The sequence below is a fragment of the Somniosus microcephalus genome, chromosome 27 (assembly GCF_052327205.1).
Source record: "Somniosus microcephalus isolate GS21.2 chromosome 27, FLI_Smic_1.0, whole genome shotgun sequence".
Classification (NCBI taxonomy): domain Eukaryota; kingdom Metazoa; phylum Chordata; class Chondrichthyes; order Squaliformes; family Somniosidae; genus Somniosus; species Somniosus microcephalus.
The window spans coordinates 21,051,819-21,068,169 of record NC_141013.1 but is presented as its reverse complement, the minus strand read 5'-3'; the positions used below and the strand labels follow the sequence as shown (position 1 = coordinate 21,068,169).

At 50.1% G+C, this 16,351-nt stretch overlaps 1 protein-coding gene across 2 annotated transcripts in view; it reads left to right on the top strand.

Annotated features, from left to right (window-relative positions):
• The window catches only part of atosa (atos homolog A), a 99,564-nt gene that overhangs the window by 12,100 nt on the left and 71,113 nt on the right, over positions 1–16,351 (top strand). The window contains exon 1 of one of the 2 annotated variants that reach the window (XM_085968669.1): positions 9,268–9,358. The exons of the other annotated variant lie outside the window; for it this stretch is intronic. The gene's annotated coding sequence lies outside the window, so the exon portion shown is untranslated. Of the gene's footprint in view, positions 1–9,267; positions 9,359–16,351 lie in introns of those variants that run through there. 2 annotated transcript variants of the gene reach the window in all.

Here is a 16,351-nt window from a genome sequence, read left to right as displayed (position 1 = left end):
GAAGTGGAGCGGCTCCTGAAGGAAGGGATTATTGAGGGCAGCACCAGCCCCTGGCGAGCCCAGGTTGTGGTCGTTAAGACCGGCGAGAAGCAGCGCCTGGTCATCGACTACAGCCAGACAATAAATCGCTACACCCTGCTGGACGCCTACCCACTCCCCCGCATAGCTGATATGGTCAACCAGATCGCGCAGTACCGCGTCTTCTCGACCATTGACCTGAAATCAGCGTACCACCAGCTCCCTATCCGCCCTGAGGACCGCCAGTATACTGCCTTTGAGGCAAACGGCCGCCTCTATCACTTCCTTAGGGTTCCCTTTGGCGTCACCAACGGGGTCTCCGTCTTCCAAAGGGAGATGGACCGGATGGTAGATCAAAATGCGTTGCAGGCCACTTTCCCATATCTGGACAATGTGACCATCTGCGGCCGTGACTTGCAGGACCATGACGCAAACCTCTCAAAATTCCTCCGCACCGCCCAACTCCTGAACCTGACATATAACAAGGAGAAGTGCATATTCCGCACAAACCGCCTCGCCATCCTTGGCTGTGTTGTGGAACACGGAGTCATCGGCCCCGACCCCGACCGGATGCGTCCCCTTATGGAACTTCCACTGCCCCACTGCCTCAAGGCCCTGAAGAGGTGCCTAGGGTTTTTCTCCTATTATGCCCAGTGGGTCCCCTACTATGCGGACAAGGCCCGTCCGCTGATCAAGTCCACCTCTTTTTTCCCTTGACGGCAGAGGCCCGCTTAGCCTTCCACCGTATCAAGGAGGACATTGCCAAAGCCACCATGCACGCAGTGGACGAATCCATCCCCTTCCAGGTGGAAAGCGACGCGTCCGACTTTGCCCTGGCCGCTACCCTCAATCAGGCGGGGAGACCCGTGGCCTTCTTTTCACGAACCCTCCAAGGCCCGGAGACCAGACACTCCGCTGTTGAGAAGGAGGCCCAGGCGATTGTGGAGGCTGTGCGTCATTGGAGGCACTACCTGGCCGGAAAACGATTTACCCTGCTCACTGACCAGCGTTCAGTTGCTTTTATGTTTAACAACAAGCAGAGGGGCAAAATCAAAAATGACAAGATCTTGAGGTGGAGAATCGAACTTTCCACCTACAACTACGAGATCTTGTACCGGCCCGGGAAGCTAAATGAACCCCCGGATGCGCTATCGCGTGGCACCTGCGCCAGCGCGCAGATCGATAGACTGCGGGCCCTCCACAATGACCTCTGCCACCCGGGGGTCACCAGGTTCTTCCACCTCATCAAGGCCCGCAACCTGCCTTACTCTATTGAGGAGGTCAGGACCATGACCAGGAACTGCCAAGTCTGCGCTGAGTGCAAACCGCACTTTTATAGACCAGACAGGGCCCACCTGATAAAAGCCACTCGCCCCTTCGAGCGCCTGAGCGTCGATTTTAAAGGGCCTCTCCCCTCCTCCGACCGCAATGTGTACTTCCTCAATATTATTGATGAGTATTCCCGTTTCCCGTTCGCCATCCCCTGCCCGGACATGACCAGTGCCACGGTCATTAAATGTCTGAACGACCTCTTCACCCTGTTCGGTTTCCCCAGCTATATCCATAGCGACCGGGGCTCATCGTTTATGAGCGACGAACTCCGTCAGTACCTGCTAACTAGGGGTATTGCCACAAGCAGGACCACCAGTTACAACCCCCGGGGGAACGGACAGGTGGAAAGAGAAAATGCGACAGTTTGGAAGGCCGCCCTGCTAGCCTTAAAGTCTAGGGGCCTTCCAACCTCCCGCTGGCAGGATGTGCTCCCCGATGCGCTCCACTCTATTCGGTCACTGCTCTGCACTGCCACTAACGCCACCCCTCATGAGAAAATGTTTGTCTTCCCAAGGAAGTCCACATCGGGGACATCGCTACCGCCATGGCTGACGTCCCCAGAGCCGGTCCTACTGAGAAGGCACGTGAGGACCCATAAAACGGACCCCCTGGTCGAGAGGGTCGACCTCCTCCACGCCAACCCCCAGTATGCTTACATTGTGTGGTAAACCACGTTCACTATCGTATCACTGTTAGTAGTTAGCACTGTTCACCACTGTTCGTTATAACTGTATCACTGACCACTATTGTATCACGGTACGAGGTCGCCTCTTGCCACACTGCTATACCTGGGATGACCACTGCCGACTCCGCCTTGGCTCCACCCACCAGGCCAGGTATAAAGGTGAGCGACTGGCTGGTATTCCTCCTGCTTGGATCGGATCACCCACGAGAGTGGGCTCTGTTATTTAGTCAATAAAAACCTTTAGTCACCTTCGTAACTCTTCGCCTTTTATTGGAGGAATTGATAGGTATATCAATTTTATTGACTAAATTTAATGATGTCCGACAACGAGTCACAACCGGCGGAGGAGCCACCAGCGCAGCTCCCAGGAGCACAGCCACACCAGCCAGCTTGGCTGCGAGCCCTCAGACCGCCGTACCTGGACCTGAACCCACGAGCAGCAAACTCAGCCGCAGACTTTAAACACTGGCTGGTCTGCTTCGAATCATACCTGAGAGAATCCAGCGTCCCTCAGGCATCCAAACTCAGTGTCCTGCAGGCACAACTGAGCCCGAGAGTATACACTCTCATCGAGGACATGACTACCTACGAGACCGCCATCAACCTGCTGAAACAGAAGTACCGGACCCCGGTAAACTACATGTACGCTAGGCACCTCCTAAGATCACGGCCGCAACAGCCAGGAGAATCAGTAGCCGAATTCTCACAGGCGCTATATGCACTCGCCAGGAACTGTGAGTTTAAATCGGTGTCGGCAGCCGAAAATACTGAAGATAATATCCGCGACGCATTCCTGAAAGGCCTACGGTCCGAGTACTCACGGCAAAGACTGCTGGAAGCTAAAGACCTCAGCATGGAAAAAGCTGAAGCCCTCGCTATCTCCCTGGAAGTGGCCCACCAAGATCAGGAAGCATTCACCAGGTACTGCTCGCGACCCTGGGACTCGGGCCCGACCCCTACCACAGCACCCTTCCCAGCGCCGCCCCCGGGACCTACCTCTGCGTCGGCGTCCCGGACCCGACCGGCCCCGCCACCCCCGGCACCGGCCCCGACATCGGGCATCCGCGATCGGGCCGCCGGCTGTTTTTTTTGTGGCCAGGAGAAGCACCCGAGGTCGCGCTGCCCAGCCAAGAACTCCATATGTAAAACCTGCCTGAAGAAAGGCCACTTCTCCAAGGCCTGCAGGAGCGGATCCTCGGAGGCCAGCAGTGCCGCATGCGAACTATGGGGGCGGCCATCTTTGTTTAGGGCAACTGAGGCCAGCATCCCCACACATGAGTCATGGGGGCGGCCATCTTTGTTTAGGGCAACTGAGGCCAGCATCCCCACACATGAGTCATGGGGGCGGCCATCTTTGATTAAGGCAACCGACCCCAATAGTGCCTCATGGGGCCCTACCTCGTGGGAGACGCCATTTTACTCACCACGCCCGACCGCCTCGCCCGCAGATGACAACGACTCGCTCAGCTACACACTAGCTTCCGTCACCCTGGACCAAGCCCGCCCGCACCATCTGTCCAAGTCAATGATGGACATCAAAGTGAACGGCCACGCCACGACCTGCCTGTTCGACAGCGGAAGCACGGAGAGCTTCATCCACCCAGACACGGTGAGCCACTACTCCCTCTCTGTCCTACCAACGCGCAGCCGAATCTCGATGGCATCGAGGTCCCACGCCACGGACATCAGCGGCTACTGTGTCGTGACCCTGTCGGTTAAGGGCACGGAGTATAAAAACTTTAAACTCCTCGTCCTCCCCCATCTCTGCGCTGCCGTCCTACTAGGGCTGGACTTCCAATCCCACCTCCAAAGCGTAACCCTAGCATACGGTGGACCCCTCCCCCCACTCACAGTCAACAACCAGCAAACGTTAAACCGCCCACCGCGTAACACCTGCAGCCTCTCCACCCTCAAGGTCCCGCCACCCTCTCTGTTTGCTAACCTTACCCCTGACTGCAAACCCGTCGCTACCAAAAGCAGGCGGTATAGCGCCGGGGACAGAGCCTTCATTAGCTCTGAGGTGCGGCGCCTCCTGAAAGAGGGCATTATCGAGGGGAGCAGCAGCCCCTGGCGTGCCCAGGTCGTAGTCGTAAAGACCGGCGATAAAAACCGCCTGGTCATCGACTACAGCCAGACCATAAACAGATATACCCAGCTGGACGCATACCCCCTCCCCCGCATATCTGACATGGTCAATCAGATTGCACAGTATAAAGTATTCTCGACCATCGACCTGAAGTCGGCCTACCACCAACTCCCTATCCACCCTGAGGACCGCCAGTATACCGCCTTCGAGGCGAATGGGCGCCTATACCACTTCCTTAGGGTCCCCTTCGGTGTCACTAATGGGGTCTCGGTCTTCCAAAGGGAGATGGACCAGATGGTTGACCAGAACGAACTGCAGGCTACATTCCCCTACCTAGATAACGTCACTATCTGCGGCCGCGACCGGCAGGAACATGACGCGAATCTGGAGAAATTCCTCCGTACGGCCCAACGGCTGAACCTCACCTACAATAAGGAGAAATGCGTGTTTAACACCACGCGCCTTGCCATCCTCGGCTGCGTAGTGGAGAACGGAATCATCGGCCCCGACCCAGAAAGAATGCGCCCCCTCATGGAGCTACCCCTCCCCCACTGCCCTAAAGCACTTAGGAGAACCCTGGGGCTTTTCGCCTACTATGCCCAATGGGTACCCAATTACGCGGACAAAGCCAGACCCCTCCTGAAAGCCACTTCCTTCCCCCTCACGGAGGAGGCGTGCGCGGCCTTCTCCCTCATTAAGGGAGACATAGCCAAGGCCACGATGCACGCAGTGGACGAGTCCATCCCCTTTCAGGTGGAGAGCGACGCATCCGACTTCGCCTTAGCCGCCACCCTAAACCAGGAGGGGAGGCCAGTGGCCTTCTTCTCAAGGACCCTACAGGGCCCCGAGATCCGACATTCGTCGGTCGAGAAAGAGGCCCAGGCGATCGTGGAGGCAGTACGGCGCTGGAGGCACTACCTGGCAGGCAAACGATTTACCCTCCTCACCGACCAGCGTTCGGTGGCTTTCATGTTTAATAACAAGCTGAAGGGCAAAATCAAGAATGACAAGATTTTGAGATGGAGAATCGAGCTCTCCACCTACGATTATGAGATCTTGTACCGGCCAGGCAAGCTGAACGAATCCCCTGATGCCCTTTCACGAATGACATGCGCCAGCGCGCATATCGATAGGCTTCAGACCCTCCACGACCAGCTCTGCCACCCCGGAGTCACCAGACTCTACCATTTCATTAAGGCCCGCAACCTGACCTACTCCATCGAGGAGGTCAGGACCATGACCAGGAACTGCCAGACCTGTGCGGAGTGCAAACCGCACTTCTATAGGCCGGACCGAGCAAGCCTGATCAAGGCCACCCGCCCCTTCGAGCGCCTGAGCATCGACTTTAAGGGGCCCCTCCTGTCCTCTGACCGTAATGTGTACTTCCTCAACATCGTTGATGAGTACTCCCGTTTCCCCTTTGCCTTCCCCTGCCCCGACATGACCAGTAGCACGGTCATTAAGTGCCTGAATGCCCTCTTCGCCTTGTTCGGGTTCCCGAACTATATACACAGCGACCGGGGCTCCTCCTTCATGAGCGAGGAACTCCGGCAATTCCTCCTAGAGAGAGGTATTGCAGCAAGCAGGACCACCAGCTACAACCCCAGAGGTAACGGTCAGGTGGAAAGAGAGAACGCGACGGTATGGAAGGCCGTCCTCTTAGCCTTAAAGTCTAAGGGCCTCCCAACCTCCCGCTGGCAAGAAGTCCTCCCGACAGCGCTGCACTCCATCCGGTCATTACTTTGCACGGCCACTAACACCACCCCCCATGAACGAATGTTCGTTTTCCCCAGGAAGTCGACTACGGGAACCACTCTACCAACCTGGCTGACCGCCCCGGGGCCGGTCTGGCTGCGGAAACACGTGAGGACCCATAAAACGGACCCCCTGGTCGAGAGGGTGAACTTCCTGCACGCCAACCCCCAGTACGCCTACGTGGCGTACCCAGACGGGCGGGAGGACACTGTCTCCCTACGAGACCTCGCACCCTCAGCCGATCCGGAAACACCGCCACCACCCCCCCCAACCTCAGTCCAGGTAGACGGCATGCCGGAACCCCACGAGCCCTCGCCGACCACGCAAACACCAGCATCAACACCGGATAAGGCACCAGCACCGGATAAGGCAACACCACCGCTGCGGCGATCGGAGAGGCTTACGAAGCCTCCGGACAGACTGACCTACCAGAATTGGTAGTACACTTCACCCCGCCGGACTTAATTCTAAACAAGGGGTGAATGTGGTAAACCACGTTCACTATCGTATCACTGTTAGTAGTTAGCACTGTTCACCACTGTTCGTTATAACTGTATCACTGACCACTATTGTATCACGGTACGAGGTCGCCTCTTGCCACACTGCTATACCTGGGATGACCACTGCCGACTCCGCCTTGGCTCCACCCACCAGGCCAGGTATAAAGGTGAGCGACTGGCTGGTATTCCTCCTGCTTGGATCGGATCACCCACGAGAGTGGGCTCTGTTATTTAGTCAATAAAAACCTTTAGTCACCTTCGTAACTCTTCGCCTTTTATTGGAGGAATTGATAGGTATATCACATTGCATACCCGGACGGGCGGGAGGACACAGTCTCCATAAGAGACCTTGCACCCTCGGGGGCCGCAGTAACCCACTACTCACTACCTTCCCCCCCCCCCCCCCCCCCCCCACGATCCGATATCCAGCCCCAGCAGACGGCAGGCCTGGGCCCAGCAACCCGCTCGACATCTACGAGGACGACACGCCTGTGCCACAGCCTACGTGGGACTCGACGCCGGAAGCTCCACTACCCCTGCCGTCGCCACGCCGATCACAGCGGCAGACAAGACCTCCGGAGAGACTCCAATACACTAACTTTTAATACACTTCACCCCGCCGGACTCAATTTTAAACAAGGGGTGAATGTGGTAAACCACTGTTTGTATTCCACTGTGTACATGCCTGGACATGCCTCGGCTGACTCCTCCCACAAGTCCTAGTATAAAGGTGACTGCTCCCCAGCCCCTTTGTATTCTGGACCGGTCGACCACTCGAGGCAGACCTTCATTCTTTTGTTAATAAAAGCCTTTAGTTACTCTCTTAACTCTCAGTCTTTTATGAGTAATTGATAGCGCATCAGACACGCCTTACCAGTGGCTGTCAAAGTCACCAGCGCCTTCAACTTCTTAGCCTCAGGCTCTTTCCAGGGATCTGCAGCAGACATTTGTGGCATCTCGCAGTCGGCCGCCCACAGATGCATCACAGGTCATCGATGCCCTGTTTGACAAATCAGCCAATTGTATCAACTTTGCCACTGATGAAGCCGGTGTTACTGAGCGGGCGCTCGGCTTTGCCGCTCTGGCTGGCTTCCCACGGGTGCAGGGCGTCATCGACTGCACACGTGGCCATCGGGGCACCCCATCATCCCCCAGGAGTCTTTGAGGGAGTGGAAGCCCTTGCAGTTGACAATGTGTGGCTCGAATTCAACCATAGGACGATCATCATGCATGTGCGCGCCAAATTCCCTGGCAGCTGCCATGACTCTTTCGTCCTGCACCAGTTCACCATTCCTCAGCTCTTCACTCCTCCAAACAGACTTTCTGGCTGCTTGGAGACAAGGGGTGTCCACTGAAGATGTGAATAAGGCTGGGCAGCAACAGGGTTGGGAAGGCAGAATGATGGGGATGTGATGAGAGGCACAACAGGATGACGTTGTGTGGCTTTATACTCACCTTTCCTGATCAAATGAGATCATTGAAACGTTTCCGGCACTGCACCCAGGTCCTCCTGACCACATCCCTGCTGTTTACCTCCTCTGCTATTTGGAGCCAGGCTCTTTTGGTCTCCTTGGGAAGTCACTTCCACCCATTAGAAGGTAATAGGATCTCCCTGCGTGCTCTGACTCCCTCCACAAGCATATGGAGGGAGTCATCGGAGAACCTGGGTGCAGCCCTCTGTCTCGGTGCAGTCATATTTGGCACTCTTTCCAGGAGTGCAATTGTGCATTGTGCTCCCTGCACATTCCTAGATGAACCTTCCACTGCAATGTGACCATGGCTCCTTTAAATATCCTGGCTGAAAACACGTCATTGCTGACGTCATCGGACCCGCACCATTTAATTGGGCTGGATAATGCGCAGGACAGCCTTAATAGGCCCCATTAACGCAAAGTCAATCTGGGGAGCGGCATGGAATCGGGAACGGGGTCGCGCCCCGCCACGGTGTCCGCTCGCGCCCGACCCACCCAGGTACAGAAAAATCCGGCCTCCGTGTTTGTTACTCATTTTCTTTCTGATTTAAAGAAGGTGTTTTCTCAACTTCATCAGTTTCCTTAATTGAGCCTGGCTTTGTTAAGACTAGAGGATGAGGTTATTCTGATGATGGACATTGTCCTCTTAATTGATACTATAGGAGGTTCACGTGTGTGTGTGTGCAGGGAGAAAAATGAATCATCAGTCATTTCTTGCTCCTGACCAGAGTGCTCTGTCATGTAAGACACTCCATCCAGTTGGTAATTGCTCAGCTTTGGGGAACCGATTTAAGCAACTCTCCGCTTGCACCTGTAGGTGGCTGATTAGAGGCCCAAGGAGGGGTGCTGAAGAGAGCTTTTTCTTCATTTAAAAAAATATATATATTTAGCAGGATTTTGTCTCATTTCATGCCCGTTGGAGTTTTCTGTTGATTATTTTTATATTAGGGAAAAATAGTTTCCATGATTTTATTGTGCATTGTAAGAATTTTGTAACATAAAATTGCTTAATAACTGCATAAGTAATAAACCCTGCTGATTGTGTAGAGACTATTAAAGTTTCTGCCAGTATATGTGTCTGTCTTGTATAGTTTTAATGTATACACTGGCTCGACCCTACAATTGCCAGTGTTATAAGCAGGCTGTTGTACTCTGAACTTTCATTTGCCTGACTGCAGCCGCGAGCAGGGAAGTATTGGCTGCTGCTGAACAGACAGGAAACTGTAGTAGAGTTTGACACTGTGGGTTTCACTATCGCTGCCAGCCAATCCGCTTGCACGGCTGTTGCTATGCTTGCTGTAAGTCTGCCTCATTGTAAAAGCAGTGCGTTGCAGAGTGATAGGCTGGAGCTAATATGCACCACAGCAGAACATGTTGTTTTGACCATTGCAGACATCTGGTGCACTCAGATACTGACAGTGCAGCCCAGCATTAGCCAGAGGCAACTTCCTTTACTCAAGGAGTCAAACATTCTTTGTTCAAAAAGGAAAATTATGGCTGCATAGAAAAGGTGTGTACTGTGGAGAGTGTTTTTATGTGTTATATTTTCATTGCTTTCTCTTAGTTTTTTTTCCCTGTAACATGTTTAAGGGGATGAAACACAAGAGCGTACACAGAAATGTTGAGTTTTCCCTAACTTTGTTGTTTTATGTGATTGAGTTCTGCAGATTTATTACATATGACTCACATTATCATCAATTATCCATGGATAGGAAAGGTTCCAGTTGTTTTCATTATGTTTTATTTGTGTTTTGTAGATCAGCTTTCTTTGATTTCTGGCTGCAGGAGTATTTTATCTACAAAAGAATTACCTCCCTCTGAGACCTAGCAAAGCATTATCAATCCTTTGTCATGATTTGTCTGCTTTAGGTGGCACACAGCTTACAATCTATGCAAATGACAGACTAGAACCCTTGGAAAGGTACCTTCCAGGCAGCTCTCTGCATTTACATGGCTCCTGTTCTAAGCTGTGACTTTGATATATTCTCAACCCATCTCTTTGAGACAAATCTATATAAAGGGAACAAACTCGCCACAGCACCTGCTTTTTCCATTATTTAACTAGCAAATTAGTGCTTTACACACTGAGTAGAATTTATTAATCCTTTCCGATGTCTCTCGCAACAGGATTTTTTCTGGTGCTGTTTTTTTTTTGAGCCTACAAACACTACCAAGACAACTTAGTAACTTTTAGACATTTTCACATTTTAAGAAATTTTATAACTGACTTTCTGGCACGAGAAAGGATTTTTTTTTTAAAGGCCCAGACTGATGTGTACACATCTGTCAATGATGCAAGGTACAATTGACCGTTGATGTTTAGGAAGCCACTGTATGACATTTGACAGCAGCAGTGAGGTCAGTCCTTGTGACTGTTTGTCCCCCTTTGCTCACAGTGTGTCATGTTCACTGAAACAGGGTGGTCTTGCTCCCTGCATTCTTGTGTGCTCTCTGCTATAAGTGTAGTGCACATGCTCTCCCTAGGGCTTGGTTTCTCTCCTTTCCACTGGACCACCTCCCATCCACTCCACCCTCCCCCACAAACACACCCCTTCTTCACTTGTGCACGCCCCTCCGCCCACTCTAACTCATCTGCATTTGGCCCTCTTCTCTTCTGTCACAGCCGCCACCACCTCCTCCTCCTCCACCACATGTGCGTTAGCTCCCTGATGTTTCTTGCTTCGCTCCCCTTCCGCCACCCCCCCCCCCCCACCATTCTTATGCGACTTCTCTTCCTGGTCCACCCCCCCCCCCCCCCGTCAGAGCTCACCTCTCTGTGTCCCTTCCCCATATTACTTGTATTTTCTTCCCTCCTTCCCCCTTTGCCACATGCCATGGTAGAAAGCCCCGCCTCTACTGTGCAATACACACACACCCTCACTTCTGTGTTCCTTCCCTTTAGTTCTTCCTTCCCACTGTCACATTGAAGATTGATCTGCAAAATTGGAAGGCACAGCATAGGTGGAACGCTTCTGAAGTGGATTGACAATTGGCTTAAACAGACGAAGCAAAGAATATTTGTATCTGGTGCCGGATCAGCAAGGAAAGAGCGAACTAGTGGACTGCCTTGGAAATTATTACTGTGATCGTTGCTGCTTACATTGTACATACAGTAAATAGCTTGGAAGTCTTGACAGAAATCAAGCTGTCCAAGTTGCAGATCCTACCAAAATGGGAGGCATTGCAAACAACCAGGAACAGGCTGATCAAATACAGCAGGACCTGGATAGATTGGGAGTTGGGCTGAAGTGTTGTGGCCAGTGCCATTTAATGTGGACAAATGCATAGTCATGAAATTGGGGAACGAAAAATGAAGATAGATCGCTGAAGAGTGCGGCAGCAGTAAAGAGAGAAAATAGAACATTGGGCAGTATAGCCAGTGGAATAAGTGCACAGATCTCGGGAGTGCTGGTCCGGCCCTGCCTGAGTGCTTTGTACAGTTCTGGTTACTGTTTTGTGAGAAAGACATCCAGACTTTAAAGAGGTTACAGGGTAACTAAATTGACAGCTGAGATTGGGCACTTGAGTTGGCTGAGAGGCTGCAGAAGCTAAGAATGTTTACACTGAAGAAGAGAAGACTCAGGGATAATCCTATAGAAGTATTCAAAATCCTAAAGAGCATAGACAAGGCCTTGAATGTTGTTTTTTTTTTGGCGCACCTGGGGCATTATTGAGGAGGGTAAGAACATAAATAGGAGCAGGAGTAGGCCAATCGGCCCCTCGAGCCTGCTCCGCCATTCAATAAGATCATGGCTGATCTGATCCTAACCGCCAATCCACTATCACAGAACCATCCCCTGAATCTAACAGAATTAGACACACGAAATAGGAGCAGGATCAGGCTACACGGCCCCTGGGCCTGCTCCGCTACCCACAGGGCCATGACCGATCCGAACCTAGACTCATGTCCAAATTCCTGCCCGCTCCTCATAACCCCTAATTCCCTTTACTTCTAGGAAACTGTCTACTTCTGTTTTAAATTTATGTAATGATGTAGCTTCTACAGCTTTTTGGGGCAGCATATTCCATGGACCTACCACCCTCTGAGTGAAGTAGTTCCTCCTCATCTCAGTTTTGAAAGAGCAGCCCCTTATTCTAAGACTATGCCCCCTAGTTCTAGTTTCACCCATCATCGGGAACATCTTCCCCGCATCCACCCGATCCAACCCCTTCACAATCTTATATGTTTCAATAAGATCGCCCCTCATTCTTCTGAACTCCAATGAGTAGAGTCCCAATCTACTCAACCTCTCCTCATATGTCCATCCCCTCATCCCCGGGATTAACCGAGTGAACCTTCTTTGTACTGACTCGAGAGCAAGTATGTCCTTTCTTAAGTATGGACACCAAAACTGTACGCAGTATTCCAGGTGCGGTCTCACCAATACCTTGTACAACTGAAGCAATACCTCCCTATTTTTATATTCTATCCCCCTAGCAATGAAAGCCAACATTCCATTGGCCTTCTTAATCACTTGCTGCACCTGCATACTAACCTTTTTGAGTTTCGTGCACCAGGACCCCCAGATCCCTTTGTACTTCAGTACTTTCCAGTTTCTTGCCATTAAGATAATTGAGGCGGAAATTGGAGTGGGAATTTGTTAATGCTGGGTCACCGCTCCCTTTTTGATTGCTGGGTGGATGGGCAGTTATTTGCATCTGACATCAGAGAAGGAGGCAGGACAGATGAGATGATACAGTGCAGTGGAATTTCTGCTTCTTGTGCTGCAAGCATATTATAAGCCTGCAAGAAGCAGGCATATCGTACTGCCAGATGACAGAATTGGGGCCCACCAAATTTGCAAAGACCAGTATCCTTACCGCATCTGGTCTTAAAGCTATGGGGTGCCCTAAAGAAAGCAACCTCCTTTCCATTTGAAAGATTCGTTAGCCAGACCTGCCAGAACTCGGGCCCAGCAGCTGGACAATGCCGCCATTTTCTCTTCCTCCACCTAGAAGGTGTCCCAGTTGCATGGATACCAGTGCAGGCGTACTCCACTTTATTCAAGCAGCTTGAAGCTGGGGAATTCCAACAGCGTCAAGCGTGCCACTGGCCAGCACACGGAAGACCCACTCCACCATTATTTAGGTGGTGGAACGGGATGACAAATTTGCATAGTCAATATGTTTAACATGGTCACAGATTCTACAATCGCGCCAAATGTAGAAGAGGAAGAATGGAAAGACTGTTTAGACTTAACGACTTTATGTAGAAGATGGTGTATGTATGGAATGGACTGCAAAGGTAGGCAGCGGACAATGATTGATTCAGCAAATTTAAAAAAGAGTTGGGTAAGTACCTCGTCTAATAAAGCAGTACAACAGGTATGATGGGATGTTTTGTGGACATTGGGACAGAGCAGGTGACACGCAATGGTCTTTTTTGGTTCCACACTTTTGATTTTTTTTCCCACTTTTTTTTCTTTCTTCCCCCCCCCACCTTAATTTTTTTTCTCTCTTTGTCCCCTCTCATTTTCCTTTCTCGCAATAAGGCACTGCAGAGATGAGACAGTCACAGCATCCAGGGCATAGTTGAAAGCAATCCAGTAAAACTGGGTGTTTATGTTTTGTCCTCTCTAACTTACTCCACGTCACCGTGTTCCTTGTAGTTAATCTCCAGTGGCTCTGCGTTCGAGTACCTAGTTTATAATACTCGAATCTATTGAAACATTTAGAAGTCTTGCAACAAAATTTAGTGCCACCAATGGTAATATATATTCTGTTCCAAGATCTGAGTGTTGTGACACAGGTCCAGAAGATTGTGGTTCAATTAATAGTCCTGATGTGGAGATGCCGATGTTGGACTGGGGTGGACAAATGTGAGAAGTCACACAACGCCAGGTTATAGTCCAACAGCTTTATTTGAAATCGCAAGCTTTCGGAGCGCTGCTCCTTCGTCAGGTGAAGTCATCTGACGAAGGAGCAGTGCTCCGAAAGCTTGTGATTTCAAATAAAGCTGTTGGACTATAACCTGGTGTTGTGTGACTTCTCACATTAATAGTCCAGTATTTTTACTTTTGTTATTTTGTGTCTCTCCTCACCTCACACCCCCCCCCCACCCAATGGGGTTACTTGAAATGATGGTTATGATTCTATTATTGAGCAATATAATTTTTACCGATGGATATGGAAAAATGGGTTACAGAATTCTAAAAAAAAATACAGAAAGCTTCAAGACCAGTTGCCATACCTCTTTTCTGCCACTAGACGTCTATTGAGCTTTGGTAAGACTAAGCTGTGGAGCAGGAGTACCCAAGCTTTTTGCCTTTGTGGAGTGTGTGCTTCCCATGGAGCCTCCAAACCATATGTAAAGTTTAAATTCATATCCGCATTAATTTGCATAGCTCAAGTTGCTAATATTAACAGATCTTAGCGTGCTGATTTAGGATTTATCTTCCAATGAGGCAACAGCACAAAGAACAATCTTTTCCAAATCGCCAAGGCCACAAAATTCAAACAGCACACATCCAGTGAGTAAGAAATAAACACAGATGGGATTGAATTACCCCGAATTTGAGGGCTGGATTGCCAGGGCTTGGGGCTGCATGTGGCCTGGGGCTGCAGTTTGGATCTTCCTGTTGTAGAATATTTACAAAGGGTATCTGATGGTAGTAAAAAGGTTTTGGGTGTTTCTAAATGCGACCCATAGTAGCTTCCAATGCTTTCTCAAATTCTTCCTTCCAATTCCTGGTTTTGAATTCAATAAGCTGTAATCATGTGTTGGATTTTTAGCTACAGGTTTATGCATCTGTGGAATTGAATTCTGTAACTGTTGTAGGGCATAGTTTTCCAAAATGAGGCCCCTAGACCCTGTGGGACTGCAAGGGATTCCAGAGGGGCCAGAGGTTGTAGGATTTCTATGTTAACATGCTAAAATGTTATTTCTGTCCACTGATCTAAAAAAAATGTTTTCTGCAATGTTAGCAGTGTTTACCTATGGATAGCTGGTATTGTTTTTCAGAAGTTAAGACAGGGGGTCCCCAGGTATGTATCAACATTTGCAGGGAGTCTCCTGGGGGGCATGTCAGGATTTTCAGGGGATTCCCCAAACAAATTTAAAAACCATCATTGTATAGGATTTGTCTGCAACTACTTTTGTTATCATACCTACGCTTTTTACATGTGATGCTGAAACAGTATCTCACATTGTGACTCAAGGGAATAAATTGTTTTATCATGGAACTTCCTTGTAAAAAGACTTTTGCAACCAGCTTAGGCAGCAACTCTTGATTATAATGTGACCTTTTTGCTGTACTGATGTCATTCCACCACGAGGACATTGAAAGACTGAAGCTTTGTGTTTCTAAATGTGACCCATAGTAGCTTTCTGAAATCTTTGCTTCCAATTACTGGCTCAACTTTTTAAAACAAGTGCATATTAGCTTAGTCAATTACCATATATGCTAAATAATTTTATTGGGATGTTTCAATTTAAAACAAATAGGATATGGAAACCTTTTTGCGCTTTTTCAAAAGCATTCACTCCTGTATTTATTTTATAGAATCATAGAATGGTTACAGTACAGAAGGAGGCCATTCGGCCAGTTGAACCTGTGCCGGCTCTCTGCAAGAACACTTCAGCTAGTCCCACTCCCCCACCCTTTCCCCGTAGCCCTGCAAATTTTTTTCCTTCAGGTACTTATCCAACTCCCTTTTGAAAGCCATGATTGAGTCTGCCTCCACCGCCCTTTCAGGCAGTGCATTCCAGATCCTAACCATTCGCTGCGTAAAAAAGTTTTTCCTCATGTCGCGTTTGGTTCTTTTCCCAATCACCTTAAATCTGTGTCCTCTGGTTCTCGATCCTTCCGTCAATGGGAACAGTTTCTCTCCCGCTACTCTGTCTAGACCCCTCATGATTTTGAACTCCTCTATCAAATCTCCTCTCAACCTTCTCTACTCTAAGAAGAACAACCCCAGCTTCTTCAGTTTTTTTATTCATTCATGGGATCTGGGCGACGCTGGCAAGGCCAGCATTTATTGCCCATCCCTAATTGCCCTTGAGAAGGTGGTGGTGAGTCGCCTTCTTGAACCGCTGCAGTCCATGTGGTGAAGGTACTCCCACAGTGCTGTTAGGGATTGAGTTCCAGGATTTTGACCCAGCGACGATGAAGGATATACTTCTAAGTCAGGATGATTTGTGACTTGGAGGGGAACTTGGAGGTGGTGGTGTTCCCATGCACCTGCTGCCCTTATCCTTTTAGGTGGAAGAGGTCGCGGGTTTGGGAGGTGCTGCCGAAGAAGCCTTGGTGCGTTGCTGCAGTGCATCTTGTAGAGGGTACACACTGCAGGTGGTGGAGGGAGTGAATGTTTAAGGTAGTCTATCCACATAACTGAAGTCCCGCATCCCGGGAATCATTCTCGTAAATCTTTTCTACATCCTTCCTAAAGTGCGGTGCCCAGAATTGGATACAATACTCCAGTTGTGGCCGAACCAGTATTTAATAAAGGTTCATCATAACTTCCTTGCTTTTGTACTCTATGCCTCTATTTATGAAGCCCAGGA